General features: G+C 34.0%; 1 pseudogene across 1 annotated transcript; it reads right to left on the reverse strand.

The window, feature by feature from the left end:
• Positions 1–3,490: 3,490 nt before the first annotated feature.
• On the reverse strand, positions 3,491–18,903 carry LOC118194557 (uncharacterized; annotated as a pseudogene). Its single transcript, XR_015038716.1, has 4 exons — positions 18,826–18,903; positions 17,537–17,612; positions 9,017–10,891; positions 3,491–4,279 (listed from the first exon to the last, which is right to left on the reverse strand). The product of XR_015038716.1 is annotated as an uncharacterized LOC118194557 (transcript).
• Between the last annotated feature and the right edge of the window lie 3,474 nt (positions 18,904–22,377).

A 22,377-nucleotide genomic window follows, 5' to 3' on the forward strand; every position in this document is an offset into this window, starting at 1 on the left:
GAAATGTTTGGAAGAAAAGTACGGATGTCAACAAAATTATGATCGCAATGACAATAATAAGGAAGAATTCCTACTTGAAAGAATGGTATCTCAGTCTTATTTCCGTTATTGCTAGGAAAGGTAAAACCGAGATGTTGAAGAGCAAGAGCTATTCTTTTGACTGTTTGCAATTTATTCTCTACTACAGTGTCCATAACAAAGTTCAAAATACTGTAATAATACTGCAAACATTTTTCGCAAATGCTGTAGGTGTTGCTAACTGTGCAAAGAGTTTTCTAAATAAAAATCGTTTAACAAGCATTAAAGATATAAAAAATTAATATTTTTAAGAGATCTTTTTTCCTTTATGTAGTCGCAGATCACGATAATCGGGTTTCTGCGTCGAAGCCTTTTCTCAGGGTTACATATTTAAATTGTCCATAGCAGTAAGATAGTATAAGCCGTGAGCATATCAAAGTTTTGACGATAGCGATAGAGTCAAAACGATAGCAATTATGTCTGTAGATGGCAAAAATTAGTTTTCGATGGAAATGTAGTGGTGTAGATCAGTGAAAAAGATTAAAAGGAAGTTCAGCCAAGACCGTAGAGGCTTGTCGATACAGTCTACAGATCATCAACTGGAGAAATAACTAGACTTCTGCAGTGTTATCGATGGTTTTGCGAACAGAAAACTAGCAAAAGAGAATTTAAAAAAATGTTGGAATTAAAGTTTCACTACACAAATAAACCTAAGAGTATTAATTTCGTTCTCTGTATGTTATTTTAAAGATTTTTTAGCTTTTTAATTGTGTATCAAGAAGGGTAGCAAACTCAGGATTGCCCAGGACGGCAAATGCTCTGGCTACACCACTGCTATACAGTCATCCAAAATTGATGTGTGCATAGATCAATGAAACTCTACTGCCATATTGGGGTCCTTTCTCTAATGTGGAAGACAGGTAGCTGGTCTTTGTTTTGCTACAGATGAAGGTGCATCTAGAACGATACCTCACTGATGCTTGATCTAAAGTTGATGTTCTAAATGTGCTCTTTTGTGCGCAGAAGTAGGCGGAACGCAAACAACAGATCGCTTGAAAACATACCTTTCTCACTTACTCTTTTGGAAACAGTAGCCCTTGAAACTCGGCTTGTTGTGGTCGTATGGAAGTGAAGCTCAAAAGCTGTTGCTCTTCTAATGCGCCTTTCTGAAACGCACGAATATGGATCTTCATTGGCCGTTGTGGCTATTATAATTGACCTGAGTTTCTCTTTATACTGTATCCATAAGTTGCATTCTGAATGTGAGAATGTCCTGTTTCCTATCTACCGACGTTTCTTCAATTTCATTATATAGATTATTGGATGCTACTTATTTTAACTGCCTGATTTTTAATTTCACAAAATGTTGCAATTGAAAAGCCGCCTAGGACAGCAACCGAACCGAAGGGCGGAAAATGTCACTTGCGCTTTAATGACCCTTCTCCTAAATACTCCATCCACATGCTCGTGTCCACTTGCGTATTCGATTCTAAAAATTTGCAAATTTTGTATGGAAGCATAAATACCTTTCGTTCAGTACTTTTCAAGAAAATTGCCAAAACACGCAAATTCTCTTGATTTTGAATACCGGTATAATACATGCACATGGTGAAACACTGTTAAGGTAAAATTGTTAAAATAATATATATGCATAAAAAAGGAAGCTTTTGTATAGAAAAAAAGCATTTTAGCACAATGTCGTAAAACGTTTATTGGAGTATCAAAGAAAGGTGAGAATTTGAGAAATTTTAAGTGGTGGAATGCAGAACCTGAGCTGATTTCTTTGTTTCGAGATAAGAAAATTCAGTTGTAATATTATAGAGGCTATTTTTAATATTATATGAATTCCTCCTAAAAAGATTTGTTTTCGCACCAATGCAGAGATGTTAGAAGAATTTCTTCTTCTTATCACAATTTTATTTATTTATTATATTATTTTTATTTCTATTTCTTACCACGATTTTATTTCTTCTTCTTACCACGAAAACCTATCAGGATAAATGGGTAAAATGTGCAGGCAATGTTTCACATATCTAAATATTTTCATTTGAATTTAATTGTTTTAATTTTAATCCGAAAACAGCTCATTTATCAAAGATTTTATGGAAACTGATAGATTTTTAGAATACAAATAGCAAGAAATATTTATTGACGATCTGAAGAGAGTTTTCCGTTTTTATACAGGTTGTTTTCTTTCTGATTATATATAATATGTAATTTCTCTAAAGATACGTTTTTGAAGTGGAACAAGATTGGATATGACTGATGGAAGAATTAGAAGGTCTAATATTAGAAGGTGTATACGCCCATATTTGGAATTTGTTTAAACTTTTTTTTTTTTGAAAATTTTTTGAGAAAGGTTGAGAAAGAAAATATTTGAAGGTTTTTGAGAAAGGAGCTTTATTATCAACCATATTTATAATACAAATTCATATGCAATTTGCGATAACAGAATGAGTGACAGATGTCTTTATTTTTTGGGTATATATTTCTAGATTTTTCTCAAACATCCCGTACTAATGAAGATTATATTTATTTAATAATTGAGCATCTATATTCATGCACGTTAATACATGCACAACTTAGTTCATGCGTAGTTGAAGTTTCGAGTGTATATCATACAGCCTGCCTACACTGCTACATTAATGAACTTTGTCAGGTAATATTTTTGCAGTTCTTTTCCTGAAACTTCAAATATATTACAAATTTAAAGTAGATCTCCCTTGATTAATTAATTGTGTATTTTTTCTGAAATCTTTCTGCCATTATTCCACATTTATATTGGTAAGCTTATTTAAAGAAAAGTTACTTACACAGTTGTGTATCTGAGTTAACTACACATGTAGGAAAATGCTGATCTTCGATCTCTCCCTAACATCCTCTTAATATTTAGGTTCTTTTATACTAATATTAATCTTAGTAAAATATAAAATATTATACAACAGTTGGTTCATATGCGATACAGACCTTTCGTAATAAAATTACACCACACACATATCGGTATGTTTCAGACCAAATAACTTACTGAGCTCAAAAGTATTCCTTAATATTATTGTGTATTTAGAGAATGCATTTTTAATTGTGTCATATATTAAAACAATTGTCATTAAATATTTAGGATTTAACGACCTCAGGTACTTTTGTATCTTTATACTTAATTTTATGAGGCGTATATTTGTATCTTTATATCTAATTTTCAAAATCCTTTTTGGTAATTAAGTTCTTCAATAATAATTTAAGATAATTTTATTTTTAATTAACTAATATTCACCATGAAAGTTTATATGTGCTAGAAATATTAAGCTTTTCCATAACTTGATTAGTAGGATAGGGGATTATTATAATGAATGGAAGAGAATTGACCGATTACTCTAAAACCTATGGCAGATATTACAAGTTTATGTTATTATAACTTTCTTATAAGATGTAATGCAATTTCATTTAAAAGAACGAAAGAATCACACAAGCAAAGTAAGATTTAAAAATGCATATTAATTTATTTACTCCCGTTCAGTTTAAAATATAACCAAATACTCAAGCTTTCACAATAAATTAGTTGGAGTATCAATAAATAGTTCATGTAGACGTCTCTCACCAAATGCCAACTAAGCAGATTTATTTGGGGATCCAGAGAAACCTGTGCTCTGTGGCGTTCAAGGCACTTGAGGCATTCCTGGGACATCTGGCATTCCTGGAACATCTGGCATTCCTGGGACATCTGGCATTCCTGGGACATCTGGCATTCCTGGGACATCTGGCATTCCTGGGACATCAGGCTTTCCTGGCACATCTGGCTGTTCTGGCACATCTGGCTTTTCTGGCACATCGGGCACCCCAGGCATATCAGGCATTTCAGGAATTCCTTGTCTTTTCCTTTTCGAATTTTCATCAGACTTCTGTGTTTTTCTTGGGCTTCCAGGAAATCCTGGTATTTGAGGCATTCCTGGTATTTGAGGCATTCCTGGTATTTGTGGCATTCCTGGAACTTGAGGCATTCCTGGAATTTCTGGCATGCCAGGAATCTCTGGCATTCCTGGGACTTCCGGCATACCTGGAATTTCGGGCATTCCTGGTAATCCTGGAATTCCTTGTCTCTTTTCTTTAGAACTTCTTTCGGACTTTTGTGATTTACTTGGGCTTCCAGGAAATCCTGGTATTTGTGGAAATCCTGGTATTTGCGGCATTCCTGGTATTTGTGGCATACCTGGTATCTGTGGCATACCTGGAACTTGAGGCATTCCAGGAATTTCTGGCATGCATTATTGATTCAAAATAACTTTTCATCACTGATAATAAATGCTGTCTTAAATATATACTTAAGCAGATGTCTGTCAGGTCGAGTAAAATCAGACGGTTACATGTTAGAAAATAGTTTTCAACGTTTCTATAAGAGAAAGTGTTAACTAGAAATCTAAAGCTGTATTTCACCTAGAAAGCAAACGTAATCAGAAAATGTGAACCCAGAGTTTGCAATTCTCTAATTCCGTTCTGTATAGGATAAGTAATCACCACTTTAAAGTAAACAAAACTATTTTAATTTCTTTAAGTGTAACATTTGATTTAAGTTCGCGTGATATCGTTCAGTTCCGAAAAAGACGAAAGAAAAACGGCAAGCTTTTTGCGGGTTAGAAGAAAGTCATCCTTTAACGAGGATGGAAAATTATTCGTGACAGGATGGTGCCATTTTCATCCGAAGCGGAAATCGGATATCACTCGTTAGCAGTTAAATTTCGACCGTTTTGAACCTAGAATGTTACGAGTTTCTGCGGTGGGACCTGAAATCATGGCACAGGTCACATCCCATAATCCAGGAATGTTGTAAGAGGGGGAAATCACTTACAATTGCCTTAAAAGAGCGTCCCGTACATGTTCTATAGGGCTTAGGCTTGGAGATTGGTCTGGTTAACCCCTCTGGTTAATGTTTCGAAAATCATCTATAGGATTAGCCCTATGTGGACGAGCATTTTTGTCCTGACTGTACGCCTGAAAATATGAACTTAGGTCTCTAAGATCTCTTTACCGCGTCTCACAGCAGTCACAGGGTCTCTGTTGAAAATATGAAAGTCATCACGCCAGTGGAGTAGCTAGAGGGGGACGTAAGGGGCTGTACGTTCTGGGTCCCACCTATATGGGGGCGCTATTTTTCACGCAAAAGCATTATTTTATAAGGCTCAGTGATGTAGATTGTTGAGGCAGTTGAAGAATAACAAAATTCTGAATTTTTAATACAAATTACAGGTTTTACACTATGTAGAGTATTCAACAAAATCACTATGAGATTTTAACAGCTACATGTGCTGGCTAAACTTCCCGTACTCCATCGAAATGTTTGGAAGAAAAGTACGGATGTCAACAAAATTATGATCGCAATGACAATAATAAGGAAGAATTCCTACTTGAAAGAATGGTATCTCAGTCTTATTTCCGTTATTGCTAGGAAAGGTAAAACCGAGATGTTGAAGAGCAAGAGCTATTCTTTTGACTGTTTGCAATTTATTCTCTACTACAGTGTCCATAACAAAGTTCAAAATACTGTAATAATACTGCAAACATTTTTCGCAAATGCTGTAGGTGTTGCTAACTGTGCAAAGAGTTTTCTAAATAAAAATCGTTTAACAAGCATTAAAGATATAAAAAATTAATATTTTTAAGAGATCTTTTTTCCTTTATGTAGTCGCAGATCACGATAATCGGGTTTCTGCGTCGAAGCCTTTTCTCAGGGTTACATATTTAAATTGTCCATAGCAGTAAGATAGTATAAGCCGTGAGCATATCAAAGTTTTGACGATAGCGATAGAGTCAAAACGATAGCAATTATGTCTGTAGATGGCAAAAATTAGTTTTCGATGGAAATGTAGTGGTGTAGATCAGTGAAAAAGATTAAAAGGAAGTTCAGCCAAGACCGTAGAGGCTTGTCGATACAGTCTACAGATCATCAACTGGAGAAATAACTAGACTTCTGCAGTGTTATCGATGGTTTTGCGAACAGAAAACTAGCAAAAGAGAATTTAAAAAAATGTTGGAATTAAAGTTTCACTACACAAATAAACCTAAGAGTATTAATTTCGTTCTCTGTATGTTATTTTAAAGATTTTTTAGCTTTTTAATTGTGTATCAAGAAGGGTAGCAAACTCAGGATTGCCCAGGACGGCAAATGCTCTGGCTACACCACTGCTATACAGTCATCCAAAATTGATGTGTGCATAGATCAATGAAACTCTACTGCCATATTGGGGTCCTTTCTCTAATGTGGAAGACAGGTAGCTGGTCTTTGTTTTGCTACAGATGAAGGTGCATCTAGAACGATACCTCACTGATGCTTGATCTAAAGTTGATGTTCTAAATGTGCTCTTTTGTGCGCAGAAGTAGGCGGAACGCAAACAACAGATCGCTTGAAAACATACCTTTCTCACTTACTCTTTTGGAAACAGTAGCCCTTGAAACTCGGCTTGTTGTGGTCGTATGGAAGTGAAGCTCAAAAGCTGTTGCTCTTCTAATGCGCCTTTCTGAAACGCACGAATATGGATCTTCATTGGCCGTTGTGGCTATTATAATTGACCTGAGTTTCTCTTTATACTGTATCCATAAGTTGCATTCTGAATGTGAGAATGTCCTGTTTCCTATCTACCGACGTTTCTTCAATTTCATTATATAGATTATTGGATGCTACTTATTTTAACTGCCTGATTTTTAATTTCACAAAATGTTGCAATTGAAAAGCCGCCTAGGACAGCAACCGAACCGAAGGGCGGAAAATGTCACTTGCGCTTTAATGACCCTTCTCCTAAATACTCCATCCACATGCTCGTGTCCACTTGCGTATTCGATTCTAAAAATTTGCAAATTTTGTATGGAAGCATAAATACCTTTCGTTCAGTACTTTTCAAGAAAATTGCCAAAACACGCAAATTCTCTTGATTTTGAATACCGGTATAATACATGCACATGGTGAAACACTGTTAAGGTAAAATTGTTAAAATAATATATATGCATAAAAAAGGAAGCTTTTGTATAGAAAAAAAGCATTTTAGCACAATGTCGTAAAACGTTTATTGGAGTATCAAAGAAAGGTGAGAATTTGAGAAATTTTAAGTGGTGGAATGCAGAACCTGAGCTGATTTCTTTGTTTCGAGATAAGAAAATTCAGTTGTAATATTATAGAGGCTATTTTTAATATTATATGAATTCCTCCTAAAAAGATTTGTTTTCGCACCAATGCAGAGATGTTAGAAGAATTTCTTCTTCTTATCACAATTTTATTTATTTATTATATTATTTTTATTTCTATTTCTTACCACGATTTTATTTCTTCTTCTTACCACGAAAACCTATCAGGATAAATGGGTAAAATGTGCAGGCAATGTTTCACATATCTAAATATTTTCATTTGAATTTAATTGTTTTAATTTTAATCCGAAAACAGCTCATTTATCAAAGATTTTATGGAAACTGATAGATTTTTAGAATACAAATAGCAAGAAATATTTATTGACGATCTGAAGAGAGTTTTCCGTTTTTATACAGGTTGTTTTCTTTCTGATTATATATAATATGTAATTTCTCTAAAGATACGTTTTTGAAGTGGAACAAGATTGGATATGACTGATGGAAGAATTAGAAGGTCTAATATTAGAAGGTGTATACGCCCATATTTGGAATTTGTTTAAACTTTTTTTTTTTTGAAAATTTTTTGAGAAAGGTTGAGAAAGAAAATATTTGAAGGTTTTTGAGAAAGGAGCTTTATTATCAACCATATTTATAATACAAATTCATATGCAATTTGCGATAACAGAATGAGTGACAGATGTCTTTATTTTTTGGGTATATATTTCTAGATTTTTCTCAAACATCCCGTACTAATGAAGATTATATTTATTTAATAATTGAGCATCTATATTCATGCACGTTAATACATGCACAACTTAGTTCATGCGTAGTTGAAGTTTCGAGTGTATATCATACAGCCTGCCTACACTGCTACATTAATGAACTTTGTCAGGTAATATTTTTGCAGTTCTTTTCCTGAAACTTCAAATATATTACAAATTTAAAGTAGATCTCCCTTGATTAATTAATTGTGTATTTTTTCTGAAATCTTTCTGCCATTATTCCACATTTATATTGGTAAGCTTATTTAAAGAAAAGTTACTTACACAGTTGTGTATCTGAGTTAACTACACATGTAGGAAAATGCTGATCTTCGATCTCTCCCTAACATCCTCTTAATATTTAGGTTCTTTTATACTAATATTAATCTTAGTAAAATATAAAATATTATACAACAGTTGGTTCATATGCGATACAGACCTTTCGTAATAAAATTACACCACACACATATCGGTATGTTTCAGACCAAATAACTTACTGAGCTCAAAAGTATTCCTTAATATTATTGTGTATTTAGAGAATGCATTTTTAATTGTGTCATATATTAAAACAATTGTCATTAAATATTTAGGATTTAACGACCTCAGGTACTTTTGTATCTTTATACTTAATTTTATGAGGCGTATATTTGTATCTTTATATCTAATTTTCAAAATCCTTTTTGGTAATTAAGTTCTTCAATAATAATTTAAGATAATTTTATTTTTAATTAACTAATATTCACCATGAAAGTTTATATGTGCTAGAAATATTAAGCTTTTCCATAACTTGATTAGTAGGATAGGGGATTATTATAATGAATGGAAGAGAATTGACCGATTACTCTAAAACCTATGGCAGATATTACAAGTTTATGTTATTATAACTTTCTTATAAGATGTAATGCAATTTCATTTAAAAGAACGAAAGAATCACACAAGCAAAGTAAGATTTAAAAATGCATATTAATTTATTTACTCCCGTTCAGTTTAAAATATAACCAAATACTCAAGCTTTCACAATAAATTAGTTGGAGTATCAATAAATAGTTCATGTAGACGTCTCTCACCAAATGCCAACTAAGCAGATTTATTTGGGGATCCAGAGAAACCTGTGCTCTGTGGCGTTCAAGGCACTTGAGGCATTCCTGGGACATCTGGCATTCCTGGAACATCTGGCATTCCTGGGACATCTGGCATTCCTGGGACATCTGGCATTCCTGGGACATCTGGCATTCCTGGGACATCAGGCTTTCCTGGCACATCTGGCTGTTCTGGCACATCTGGCTTTTCTGGCACATCGGGCACCCCAGGCATATCAGGCATTTCAGGAATTCCTTGTCTTTTCCTTTTCGAATTTTCATCAGACTTCTGTGTTTTTCTTGGGCTTCCAGGAAATCCTGGTATTTGAGGCATTCCTGGTATTTGAGGCATTCCTGGTATTTGTGGCATTCCTGGAACTTGAGGCATTCCTGGAATTTCTGGCATGCCAGGAATCTCTGGCATTCCTGGGACTTCCGGCATACCTGGAATTTCGGGCATTCCTGGTAATCCTGGAATTCCTTGTCTCTTTTCTTTAGAACTTCTTTCGGACTTTTGTGATTTACTTGGGCTTCCAGGAAATCCTGGTATTTGTGGAAATCCTGGTATTTGCGGCATTCCTGGTATTTGTGGCATACCTGGTATCTGTGGCATACCTGGAACTTGAGGCATTCCAGGAATTTCTGGCATGCCGGGGATCTCGGGCATACCTGGAATCTCGGGCATTCCTGGAAGTCCTGGAATTCCTTGTCTCTTTTCTTTTGAGCTTCTTTCGGACTTTTTTGATTTACTTGGACTTCCAAGAAATCCTGGTATTTGCGGAAATCCTGGTATTTGCGGCATTCCTGGTATTTGTGGCATACCTGGTATTTGTGGCATTCCTGGAACCTGAGGCATTCCGGGAATTTCTGGCATTCCTGGAACTTCCGGCATACCTGGAATCTCGGGCATTCCTGGTAATCCTGGAATTCCTTGTCTCTTTTCTTTTGAATTTCTTTCGGACTTTTGTGATTTACTTGGGCTTCCAGGAAATCCTGGTATTTGTGGCATTCCTGGTATTTGCGGCATACCTGGAATTTGTGGCATACCTGGTATCTGTGGCATACCTGGAACCTGAGGCATTCCGGGAATTTCTGGCATGCCGGGGATCTCGGGCATACCTGGAATCTCGGGCAATCCTGGAATACCTTGTCTCTTTTCTTTTGAACTTCTTTCGGACTTTTGTGATTTCCTTGGGCTTCCTGGAAATCCTGGTATTTGTGGCATTCCTGGTATTTGTGGCATTCCTGGTATTTGTGGCATACCTGGTATCTGTGGCATACCTGGAACCTGAGGCATTCCGGGAATTTCTGGCATGCCGGGGATCTCGGGCATACCTGGAATCTCGGGCATTCCTGGCAGTCCTGGAATTCCTTGTCTCTTTTCTTTTGGACTTCTTTCGTACTTCTGTGATTTACTTGGGCTTCCAGGAAATCCTGGTATCTGTGGCATTCCTGGTATTTGTGGCATTCCTGGTATTTGCGGCATTCCTGGTATTTGTGGCATACCTGGGACCTGAGGCATTCCGGGAATTTCTGGCATGCCGGGAATTTCGGGCATTCCTGGCACTTCTGGCATACCTGGAATTTCGGGCAATCCTGGGATTCCTTGTCTCTTTTCTTTTGAACGTCTTTCGTATTTTAGTGATTTACTTGCGCTTCCAGGAAATCCTGGTATTTGTGGCATTCCTGGTATCTGTGGCATACCTGGTATTTGTGGCATACCTGGTATTTGTGGCATACCTGGCACTTGAGGCATTCCGGGAATTTCTGGCATGCCGGGAATCTCAGGCATTCCTGGCACTTCTGGCATACCAGGAATCTCGGGCAATCCTGGAATTCCTTGTCTTTTCTCTTTTGAATTTTTTTCGGATTTTTGTAATTTAGCTGGAGCTTTGAAGATAACTTGTCGTTTCTCTTTGGATTCATCTAGGAACAGAGGAGAAGTGTCTTTGTTTTATGTTGTACGTAATTATACATATTACAATCAATATTATTTTATTGAGTTTTGTAGTATACATAACATTTCCCGAATTATTGTTCATAAATTTATTCAAAAATTAAACTCTCTCTCTCTGTCTTTTAAATTTTATTCAAGAATACCTTTTATACTCGAAAGTCTTTGTCTAGTCTGAAATTATGGGAGATGAATAGAATTAAATGTCTTATATCTCTTTAAAAGACAAGAATACATTAAGTAATGAATTGACTTTGCTATGGTAATTGAATAATGAGGTATTATATTTATTTTCATATACAGAAATGAAAATGTATGAAGTTTCGTGATTTTATTATTGGTGTACGATAGACACTATATATATTTAGTATACCTGTCCAGAATATCCCTTAAAAGTAGATTGAGTAGATAACAATTTAATAGTAGTTTGAGATCAAGCAAATATGCAGCCTTACTATTAACAACTGCCCACTACTTGGAATCGCTATGTTGTCAGAAATATTATATATATTTTTTATTTAACAGAAATTTAAAATTGTATGAGATTTGAATGTGTAATACTGTCTTCCTTCTTGCAGTCTAGAATCTAAGCAGTCTGTTGTACTGAGACGCTCTCTTCTTAGTTTGCATACTTATGAAAAGTTAGACTGTAGCGTCATTAGGTTTATTTCGGAGCAGAAAACATTATAATCAAGAATACCCTCGCAGAGATTCGAACTCCGGCCTCCCGACTGCCAGCGGATATGTTTCCAATTATACCAGGGAGGCAAGTGGTAAACAAGGAAAAATTCCTTTCATTCCTCCATTCCACTTAAAGGGCGACGGTGGAAAAGGGGACATAATCACAAAATCTTTGAGGGAATGAATTATTGTTGACCACACTTTAATCCGGGAGCCAGCTGTAGAATCACTGTTTATTTTGGAAAAGGAAACATGAAAATTAGCATTGCCATCACCGGGATTCGAATCTCGGACCTTTCAGTTGCCAGTTGGATGTGCTTCCAATTACGCTTCGAAGGAACGCGGTAGGGAAAGAACAAATTCCGTCCAAGATGTTTTCAATGAAGTTACAAAATGATGCAAAGCTTTGTTGTTAAAATTTTTTATTGCATTTTCTCTGCAAACTTTGCTGCTTGTTAAGTGTAAAAGCAAATGTGCTTCATGTGTAACAGTGGACTATCAAGAACCTTTCTACCTGAAATACAGATGACATGCAATGTTTTAAATGAATAAAAGTCCAATTTGGGATTTCGAAATATGGAAATATGCAAGAGTTTTATTATTATTTATTGCTAATTTAAACCAATAACTTCTCTAAGCAACAGATAATACTATTGGAAAGCGGGTTCTCCATATATTTTTCAGCTCTCCAGCTGCTTAGCAGTAAAGTGGCTAAACACTGGTTGTTCAAACTGGAATCGATTCCAGGCGAACGGACCTTTTTGGCTGCTTAGGTGTTTTCGTGGCTTCACTTGTTATGCTTAACGTAGATACAGACCCGTTCTCCTTAGGCAGATAGCCTTTGTGTGGTTTTCCGTAACTAAGCAAACGAAACAGTATATTTATCACTTGTAAAATATATTATGATGTCTCTTGAGTTTTGTTAGTGTTTTAGATATGTATAAAGCACATGACAGCGTGTTCAGCCTAATTAGTAAATCTTCAGTAGCGTTTGTTCTACTAAGAAACAAACACATTTGATTCCACTATAGCAAGTGATTAATTAATTTCTAAAGAAGTTGAGGTAAAGCAAGGGTCCTCCCCTCGTCTTATTTATGTCGAAACCTCTTTTTTCAGTCAGTAAAACTCATTTTTAACTGTAAAATACTTGCGAATACTGAGAATAAAAATAATGCATAGGTTTTTGAACAATTTATTGCCTTAGCAATTATGTGTTCTTACTAAAATCATAAAAAGGAATGATAACATAGTAATGAATCAGTGAATGTAAAAGTAATATTTATTTAGGCTTAAATACCAGTTAAATACTAATATATATTTCTTAAGCTTAAATATTACTTCAATACATTACTTAAGCTTAAATGTTATAATTCAGTACCAATAAACTGAAGTATGAACAAATTCACCATGCTAATTTAAATGCTTTCTCATTATGCCATCTTGTCATTTTTAAGACTTTTAAGTTTGCTGCTCATGTACCATAAAAAATACACATCTGCATCTGTAGATCCATTGAGAATATGCTGTTTATATATTTATACTAAAAAATGACAGGTTGTTAGAAATGTATAATAGAAAATGCGATGAGGAAAAAAAAAAATGTGGGCCGGGGATGCAGTTAGTTGATCAATGTTCACGTTTATAGAGTGTTAAGTATTACCATACACTTTTTTATATTCGTAATATTATTTATATTTGGGATGTAAACTGATTGAAAGGAAGAAGATATATAGATTTGCTTCGGTTATTTTGACCTGCAAAATTTGTAACTGAAGTTATAAAATGGTGCAAAATTTTAATAAAATTTTTAGTTACAAAATGGTTAGTTTTTTTTTTTTTCTTTCTGTTTTGGCATGTTTATTCACAAAGTGAGCTGTTAACACAAAAAATACTAACTCAGTATCTGAAAACACTGGAAGACATCAAAATGATTAAATTAATTATTCTTTGTTTTGGAGCTATGGATGGCAAAGATTTGTAAAGCATTTTAAAGTGGAATCTTAAGTTTTAAAACTTTTATTTTGCTAAACAGGCAAAATGCTACTTTTTACATATTGAAAATTAGGATTTTAAAGATTTTGACAATATTATCAGTTGGATATTGTAAGCCTTATTATTACTAATTTCGAAATGTTTTGATGTTAGTTTTAATAAAATATTATGAAATGAATGCGCTTTAAAGCATGAGTTCCTACATTAGATGTTGTTTAATTTAGTTATTATTTATTGTTACATTAGTTATTATTTCCAGTGTTAGCAATGACATCAGAGTCTTTGTTAATATGTTTCAGAAAGGTGAAGAAAAACAATATGTGTCTTGGACGTACGCAGCTGATTCATGCTTACGCTTACAAGTAATGTTTTCAAACATGAGTGGAGTCAAAAACAGTCCGAGAGAGATCATTGAGAAGTCAAAAAGATTTTAGTTCTTTCTGTGCGTTCGACGAGTTAATATTTAACACTGAGGAGTCAAAAAATTTATTTCTCTTCGTGCACTGGACATTTAACATCAGTATTAAAACATGAAAAAAATTATTCGAGACAGATAACTGGGGACTGAAAACAAGGGTTGAGCGTTGAGCAGGATACAGGTACGTTGATTGGGCATTTTAATTAAAAATATTATTTATTCGTTAGGGAATCGGGGCATACTAGTGAGTTTAGAAGGTTGAAAACAGGTTTCTGTAAATTGCACATTTACGGCAACATTAATTTCTATAAAATTTCCGGGTAACCAAAATTCAAATAATTTTAAATGTAATTTAGCTGCTGGAAGTTGTTAACAATACATAAATCAGAGCAACAATAATCGAAACTATTTATCTTATTATTATTATCTATTATTTATCTTATTATTATTATCTATTATTATCTATTATTTATTCCCAAAGGTGTTTATATTTCATCCACAGTTTTGAATAAGCAAATGGATAAATCTTTGAATACTGGTAGTTTCACCTTTTGTTCTGTCTTTAGGAATAACGAGTCTGAAGTTTGGGGTTTTTACGGCATTTCTCCTCACAAGAGTCTAGTCCTTATTCACTTGATTAAAGTAATCACGAAAGAGATTCCTTTGCAAAAGCCTCTGTGAAAGGCAATTCTTTTAAGGCAAAGTTTTTATGTTACCCATTTCGTACTTTGAATTAAATTTTTAAACTTCTGTTAGCTATTAAATTCAATCTCACCTTAATGCTAAATGTAAGCTTACGAAAAGCATGAAGTAGCGAAATGAAAACTAATTTTAGAAGCATATTTGGAAATGTATACAAAATAATGTTAACGATTATACAAAGTGACTCCTACTTAATCTAGGACTGGGCCAAATTAAGAAGTCGAATGATTTAATCCCGGCAAAGCAATCAAGGATTATTTCTGTAGGAAGAAGGACGCACTGGCAGATGATGTGTTCGAAGAAATTAACTAGTATTTATATATCCACAAGTGGAAAATTTTACAGCCAGTCTGTTCACCTGCCAGAACTCAAATCCGAGACGAAGTACCAGTGTTCCGTTGCTTTTACCTGTCAGCACTTTGAGCTTATTTAAGAATGTATATCTGAACAGAGCTAGAAAGCTTTGCCATGGCAGAAAAGAAGTTATGCTTGTTAAAATTAAGTCTAATATATATGTTATATATGTTAAAATAAATATATGTTAAAATTAAGTCTAATATACATACACATTTTTCCTCTGATTCGCTTCAAAGTTAAAACTGGACAATAATTGTTATGTCTCAATGGTCCCACAAACGCATATCTCTCCTGGCAATTAGTCCTTGAACGCATTGCTATGATTAATGAAACAACCACCACTTGAATTGAACGTGCGATGGAACTAACATTGTTTTGGGAATTTAGTTGTTTGGCGTATCGTGAGCTTTCTAGTGTAATACAAGAATAATATGTTTTTGGCTTATGTCGTAAATATTGTAGAATCCAGAATCAGTTTGTTGCATTAAAGCAGTTAATACTTTGTTGTTGGAAAATATTTAATTGCTTTATCAAATCTTTACTGTAAACCATACTTAACCATAAACTTAACACTCTATAAATACTTTATCAAATCTTTACTACTTTAATAGATTATAATAAAAAATCAAATTGTTTTCATTCCTAACAGTATGTAAATTTTCCTCCAACTAATTATTCGTGAACTATTATTATCTGAATCATTGAATGTAGCGAGTTCTGAATCATTTGGCGTGAAGGTTATTTCGAAGCAGAATGAAAAATGTGCAGAATGATAATGTGGACTATCTGGAGAATTCTTTCCAGCCAAATATAACTAATTAATGTTTTACAAACTGGTATGCCTCATTTGAAAAAATGCGTAAAATCGGAAAGGTTTCGAAGATTAAACAAAATCTGATTTTTAATTATATTTTTCTCCTTAACTTAAATAATATCGTTTCTTCATGAATGAAAGTCACAGTTGCTACTTGAAAAAACTGTCTTCCGAGACTTGCATTTCGCCTTTTAAGAAAAAACGTAATTGTATTTTTATATTTCATAAATTTTTAACTACTTCTGTAAAGTATTAGATATGAGTGATAATTTTCAAAGATGAGGGTAATATGATTTCCTTTTTCAAGTTTTAACTTCAAGGTGTGGTATCTTATAATTCATCAATTTCACATGGGAAATTTATACAGATATATTATAAACCATATTAATATACTTCCAATGAATAATGATCTTGTTTTTAATTTCTCCAAGTTTTGATGCTATATACATCTTTCCTTTCATAATTATAAAAGCGTTTTGTCCTATTTATAAATGTAAATTTATTTAAAAGAAATATATATTTTTTGAGATATATGTATACACACAGAAAATTCTGGGAATTAGGGAAATTCCTGGTACATTTGAGATTCGATTTTTCGGTTTTATATGAATTTTAATGTCTTAAATGAAACTTTAATTGATTCTTTTTTTCGGTTTTTGATCTCAAATGAACTAGGAGAACGAAACACGTTTTCGAAACATATTAATCGACTTTAATTTATTTTCCTCTTTATGAAAATTTAATTTATTTTCCCCTAATAAGTTCAGAATTGAAGTTTCAGTAAAAGGAGATTAATTTTTATATTTTTCATTTTTGCATTTTTATTTCTTGAGTATGTACTACTATGAATTCTTATTTTAATTTTGATTTGTTTAGATATTGTGTTATGCCTTTTATACACGGTGGCACTTGTTCATATCGTTGAGGAATCGCCTTGCTTTGACTCCAATTTACTTTTAACTTTAAATGATTTACGTTTGTTATACACATACACGCACACATACACATATATATTTAAATATATCTTATATAAATATTTCCTTTCTTTGATTGAAAATCTTATTATATTTGCACATAATTTCTGAGAAGACTGTGAATAGTTATTTAGATGTTTCTGTGATAATTATTATATACAGAGTAGAGCAGTAGTAGGCAAACATTGTGGAAGAATTAAGTAAACAACATTTGGGATACAATTTATTAATAAATGAACGTAAGGAGATATCGTTTCATGTATTGTAGCAAAGCACTTTGAGAACACATCGCCAGCATTCGTACAAATAATGGCCAATATTCAGGCAAGAAAGTCGCAGAATGACCAGGCTATTATGACCAACATATCGGCCGATGTTCTCATTGCAGCAGGTATATGAAATGCCTCATATTCATATCAGCATGTTCAGGGAAAGAGAAGTGCACGCTCTAAACACATAGTTCACTTGAGTTTTGAGCGACTTTAGACTAGAGTGATTAAACAAAAATTGTTGAGTAATTTTCATTAATGAACGAAAGGGGTATATTTTTACATTCATTTATTAAAAATTCATGATATCCCAAAGGTGTTTATCTAATTCTCTCCACCTTGTATATTCATAATGAATGAAAAAAAAAAAAAAAAAAAAAAAAAAAAAAAAAAAAAAAAACATGGCTTACGTTTGGTTGTTTCTGCTGCTAGAACTGCCGTCAAACCAAGTAGTAGAATCAATATTACGTCTCTCATCTTTCCAGTCTGCAAAATATTAATTCGTAAATTTTTGAATGCATTTTAAACATTACAGTACATTTATGAAACATCATTTACATACCTTAAGGAGATTTATCGTAAGAATCCAAGAAGAAAATGGGAAGTTTCTACCAAAGATTATTTAAATAAAATGTGAGATTACTTACTTGTACATCAAGTTCTTTTTCCAGACCTATTTAATAATGACAGTGACTGTCTTAATATAAAAATTTATACATACTTTCGCATAGGATGATGTTTACATGATTTCCATGATAGAAGTTTTCAACCTGAAAGCAGGATGCTTAGAATTTTCTACTTATTAATTACAGGGGACAAGTTAGCTTCCTGCTTGAGAAAGTAATTATTTATTATTTTAGTACAATATGGTATAATTACTTCTACGACTGAAAAAGAGTTTAGATTTTCTAATTTTATACTTTTCTTTATTATTTTGTAAAAAGGTTTTGGGAAATATGATGTATAGTTGTTGGTATATAAATGTTTTTTTATTAACATTTAATCAAATGATGACAACAACAAGTCCAAAAAATTATCAGGCGAAGATAATTTTTGGGGTCTCAGTATTATCCTAGCAAAAGTTCTATAAAAATGTCTCATAGTAGGATGAAAGCTTAGCTTTTTATAATAAATATCGATAAAGAATGAAACATATTGTAAAAAAAAAGTACGATAACAAAACTCATTGGCTATTATACGTATCATTGGGTCAAACCAGAATGTTTTCAGCTCCAGAGTATTTTGATTGTTATATTTCTGTCAAAAGAAATATTTTTCATGCACTGGTTAAATATTTCTCGGCTTTTCTTGTTTTATTTGGGAGGTTAGCTGAATAGGAGGGCAATTAATTAATTGTGAAGGGATTACTTCCGCTTTTTGGGAAGTTGGAATAATTCTATTATGGTTTCAAGAACCTCACCGCAGGAATATTCCGCCGAATAAAGGGATATTGCGTTTACTTAAATATCGTTAAAAGCTTATATTTTTATAATTCCCATAATTTATGAAAAGTTAGTTTTTTCTGACCGCGTTTGAAATACAGACAGTTTCAAATGATCGATTTTCTTTTTCACTGTTATGGTAATGTCAGTCTTGAAAAGTAAGTATCAATAGAAAATTATGCCTTAAAACATTATTTTATAGAAATTACTGTTTGTTACAGAACATATTTATGTATTTATTAGCGAATTATTCTTACCTATAAGGTATCCAGTTGGAGTTGTTATTCCAGAACGCCGCTGGATGAGATGTGACTTTAGTGGGTAAACACACGCTTATTTATATCCCCAAAATATTATGTTTAAGTCTATTCTGTCTGTGGTCGTGGGCGTAACCAGTGACGTAGTTACCCATAGCGGCTACCAGCATCATTCCCTGAGTGAGCGAATGCTTTACGGCAAGTTCACTTGTCCATTAAGCTTACGAAATTTCAGAAAGCATCTGCTATCGTTAATTGCGGAATATCGAACTAAATCCATGTATTATTAATGAAATCTCCCTTACTGTTGTGAAGAAAATTGTTAGTTAATAACATATCATGTGGGATGTGATCTGTATGAAATTATTTGAGTTTTAGTTTTTCTGTTTTACATTAAAAAGTTACAGGAAGCAGTTGGAGTACTTATAACAAAAATAGATACAAATTTCCATTGCTGTTCTAGGCCTGATGAAGTTTATCAACTTTGACAATATAAAGAGTTAAACGTTCTTTTCTTTGAAAATGTAACTTACACAGCTTGAGTAATAAATGATAATGCATTTTAAAGCATTTTGTACAAGTTATGTAAAACGTAAAGAGGTTTGTAATACTTGGAAAAGAATTTTATAGAAGTTATAGGATGCAACATTAAAAATATGTGTTTTGAAATGAAGTACTTCTGTCACATACAATGAGTAGTCCTTTTGCGGCTTGGGAAACTTAAAATCTATCTAGCCGAAAGTTTGAATAATACTAGTGCCTTCAGTTTCTTTTGATAAACTTTTATTTATTTTATCTTTACAAATAAATACATATTTTTGTAAAGGAAACAAACTAATATTCTATATTATATGCCAAATGGTGAACTGTTCAATAGAACTGCCCAACAGATACTTTCAAGTATCTTCGTTTATTGATGGAAATATGTTAAACTCACGTGGTACATAAAGGTTTCATAAAAGTGACTAAGCTGCAAAATCAGGAGCAGCAAAGATCTTAATAAATAATAAATGTTTTGCTATGCCATTCCAAATGAGTTTTTATTATTCTGTGAAAAAATTTGTCAGTTGATTATTATGACATTGATGATAATCCAGGAAAGGATTTCTGAAACTGGAAACTTCGGTTACTTATGATTCATTATGAATTCCTAGTTCGTGTTTATTGTAATCTATAAGGTATTTCTCCTGCCGTTCTAGCGTGCCTTCGTGGTGTAGTGGTTCTGCACGCTGGGCCGGTATTCCAGAGGTCGGTGGTTCGATTCCCGGCGAAGGCAATTGCTCATTTTTCATCTTGCCTGCTTCCAAAAAATACCTAATGTCTCTACAAATCTGCATTTATTTTCTTTTCTCTTTTCTGTTCTTTTTTTTAATCTATCTTTCTTTTCTTTTTTCTCCTGTCTTTCTCTCTCTGTGTGTATACTCATACTCATGCAACTGTTAATTTTTATTATGCAGCTTTCCAAATCCTTCCTGCGGAGGGTTGGTATAAAAGTTTAATATAAAGACAGTTAGTGTAAAAATAAAAATTTAACAATTATTTTGTAATTATAGAAGGATGTGATTTAGAAGAAAATAAAAATTTCAAAAGGGTTTATGAAAAGTATACTCAAAATAACATTTATTTTGAAAATAGTACATTCAAGCATTAATTATTTCAGCTTTTTTTAAGAAAACGAACCCCATCATGTTTTTTGAATTAGCAGGGCTAAATTTTATTGACACTTTCTGCGCAATAAAATCACTTAATAACCGACACAAATTTTCAAATGTATAATAACTTTCTTCGCTAGCTTACACCACTGCAGAAGACGTATTTTACGTTACCTAAGTGGAACAGAAATGGATTTTAATTGTGCGAACCAGTACCCCACAAGTTCATTCAGGGCAGGGACATTGTAATTCTTTTCAGACCATAATTCATGTCAAAGCTAAACTTCCACGCCAAAGCACAGCTGAAAGTGGGCCGCTGATGGGCTGCCAGTATTAATTTAGAGCTTATATCAACATACTTTAGCGCATTACAGTATGAGTCAACATAGGGTTACGGAATACATCAATTCGTTAAGCAAGAATGTGCTGATACATTCTGTAACATAATGCTGACTGCTCAGTGTAATATTTTGTCATGAACTCTGCAATTTAATGTTCGAAACACTACTAGCAATCTGAATATAGAATCTGAGGGTCTCGTATACCATCTTCACCCACTCTAACCTCACAAGAGAACTTCATGGTCCACTAATTGTACGTACTATCGTTCTGTCATTAACGTCTGCGCGTATCTAGGATTCGAATATCGGTCCCCTGGGGTGTACAGCCTCAGCTAAATGCAGTACTGTGTCGAATGGTTTAATGAAGTGAAGCAGATTGGCCGAATGGTTTAAAAAGTTGAGTAATAAGTGCGTTTAGATAAAGTTTAGTAGAATGATTTTTTTTAATAGGAGGATATATCTAATTAAAGCACATGGAGGATATATCTAATTAAAGCACATGTAATGCACATGCATATACTTAAAGCCCATGCATTTATATATTTAAAGTACATGCATTTATCGTCTTTCTGTAAATCATGGTTTAGTTCTTGTTCCTAAATTTAATTAACTATTGCGTACTCTTTGTATATTATGCAATTGTACTGTGAACTTACACAGACATATCAAGTATCCCCAAATCTTTCATTAATGTGGACATATATGTATATACACTGCTGGACACCATAAATGCAACACCCTGAAGGAAGCATGCAAATAACATGAAATTTACAACATGCATTAGCGGAGGTGAGATATGCAAATGACTAGAATTTCAGCGCAGACGCACATCACGCGCACCTGTGGCGCCACTTCAAAGCGCTATTTAAGGCTTGGAGTTTTCGACGATTTCAAGTTCGGAAGTTGTGTTTTTCTTGTGGTTTAAAAAAAAACAAACGATCAATTATGCCTCGTAGTAAACAGCGATCATCGTTTGATCAAGTATCCGAGTTCGACAGAGGAAGGATAGTAGCCTACCGAGAGTGTGGATTATCTTTCAGGGAAATCGGTAGTCGTGTTGGACGAAACCAAACAACTGTAATGCGGATATGTGACCGTTGGATGCAGGAGGGTACGACAGATCGATGTGTTCGATCGCATCCACCTCAGTGCACCACTTCATGTGATGACAGGAACATTGTGCGCATGGCAGTGACGAATCGCTCAGTCACATCACGACCCATAGCGCAGCACATTCAGTCTGTAACGCATCATCCAGTGTCTGCGCGTATCATTCGACGCTTTTTACAGCAGAGTGGTCTGTCCGCAAGACGTCCATTGCTTCGTCTACCCTTGACGCAGAACCACAGACGTCTACGTCGCCAATGGTGCGAAGAAAGAAGGATGTGGATGGCAGAAGGGAATGAAATTCTCTTTACTGACGAGTCACGCTTTTGTCTGCAACACCATGGTCGGATTCGAGTTTGGAGACACCGTGGAGAGAGGATGCTGAACAGCTGCGTTATGCACCGCCACACTGGTCTTGCACCGGGTATTATGGTATGGGGCGGTATTGGATA

This window comes from Stegodyphus dumicola, chromosome X1 (genome assembly GCF_044657685.1).
Source record: "Stegodyphus dumicola isolate Sdum_Otavi_A_Nest chromosome X1, ASM4465768v1".
In the NCBI taxonomy this organism is placed as follows: Eukaryota; Metazoa; Arthropoda; class Arachnida; order Araneae; family Eresidae; genus Stegodyphus; species Stegodyphus dumicola.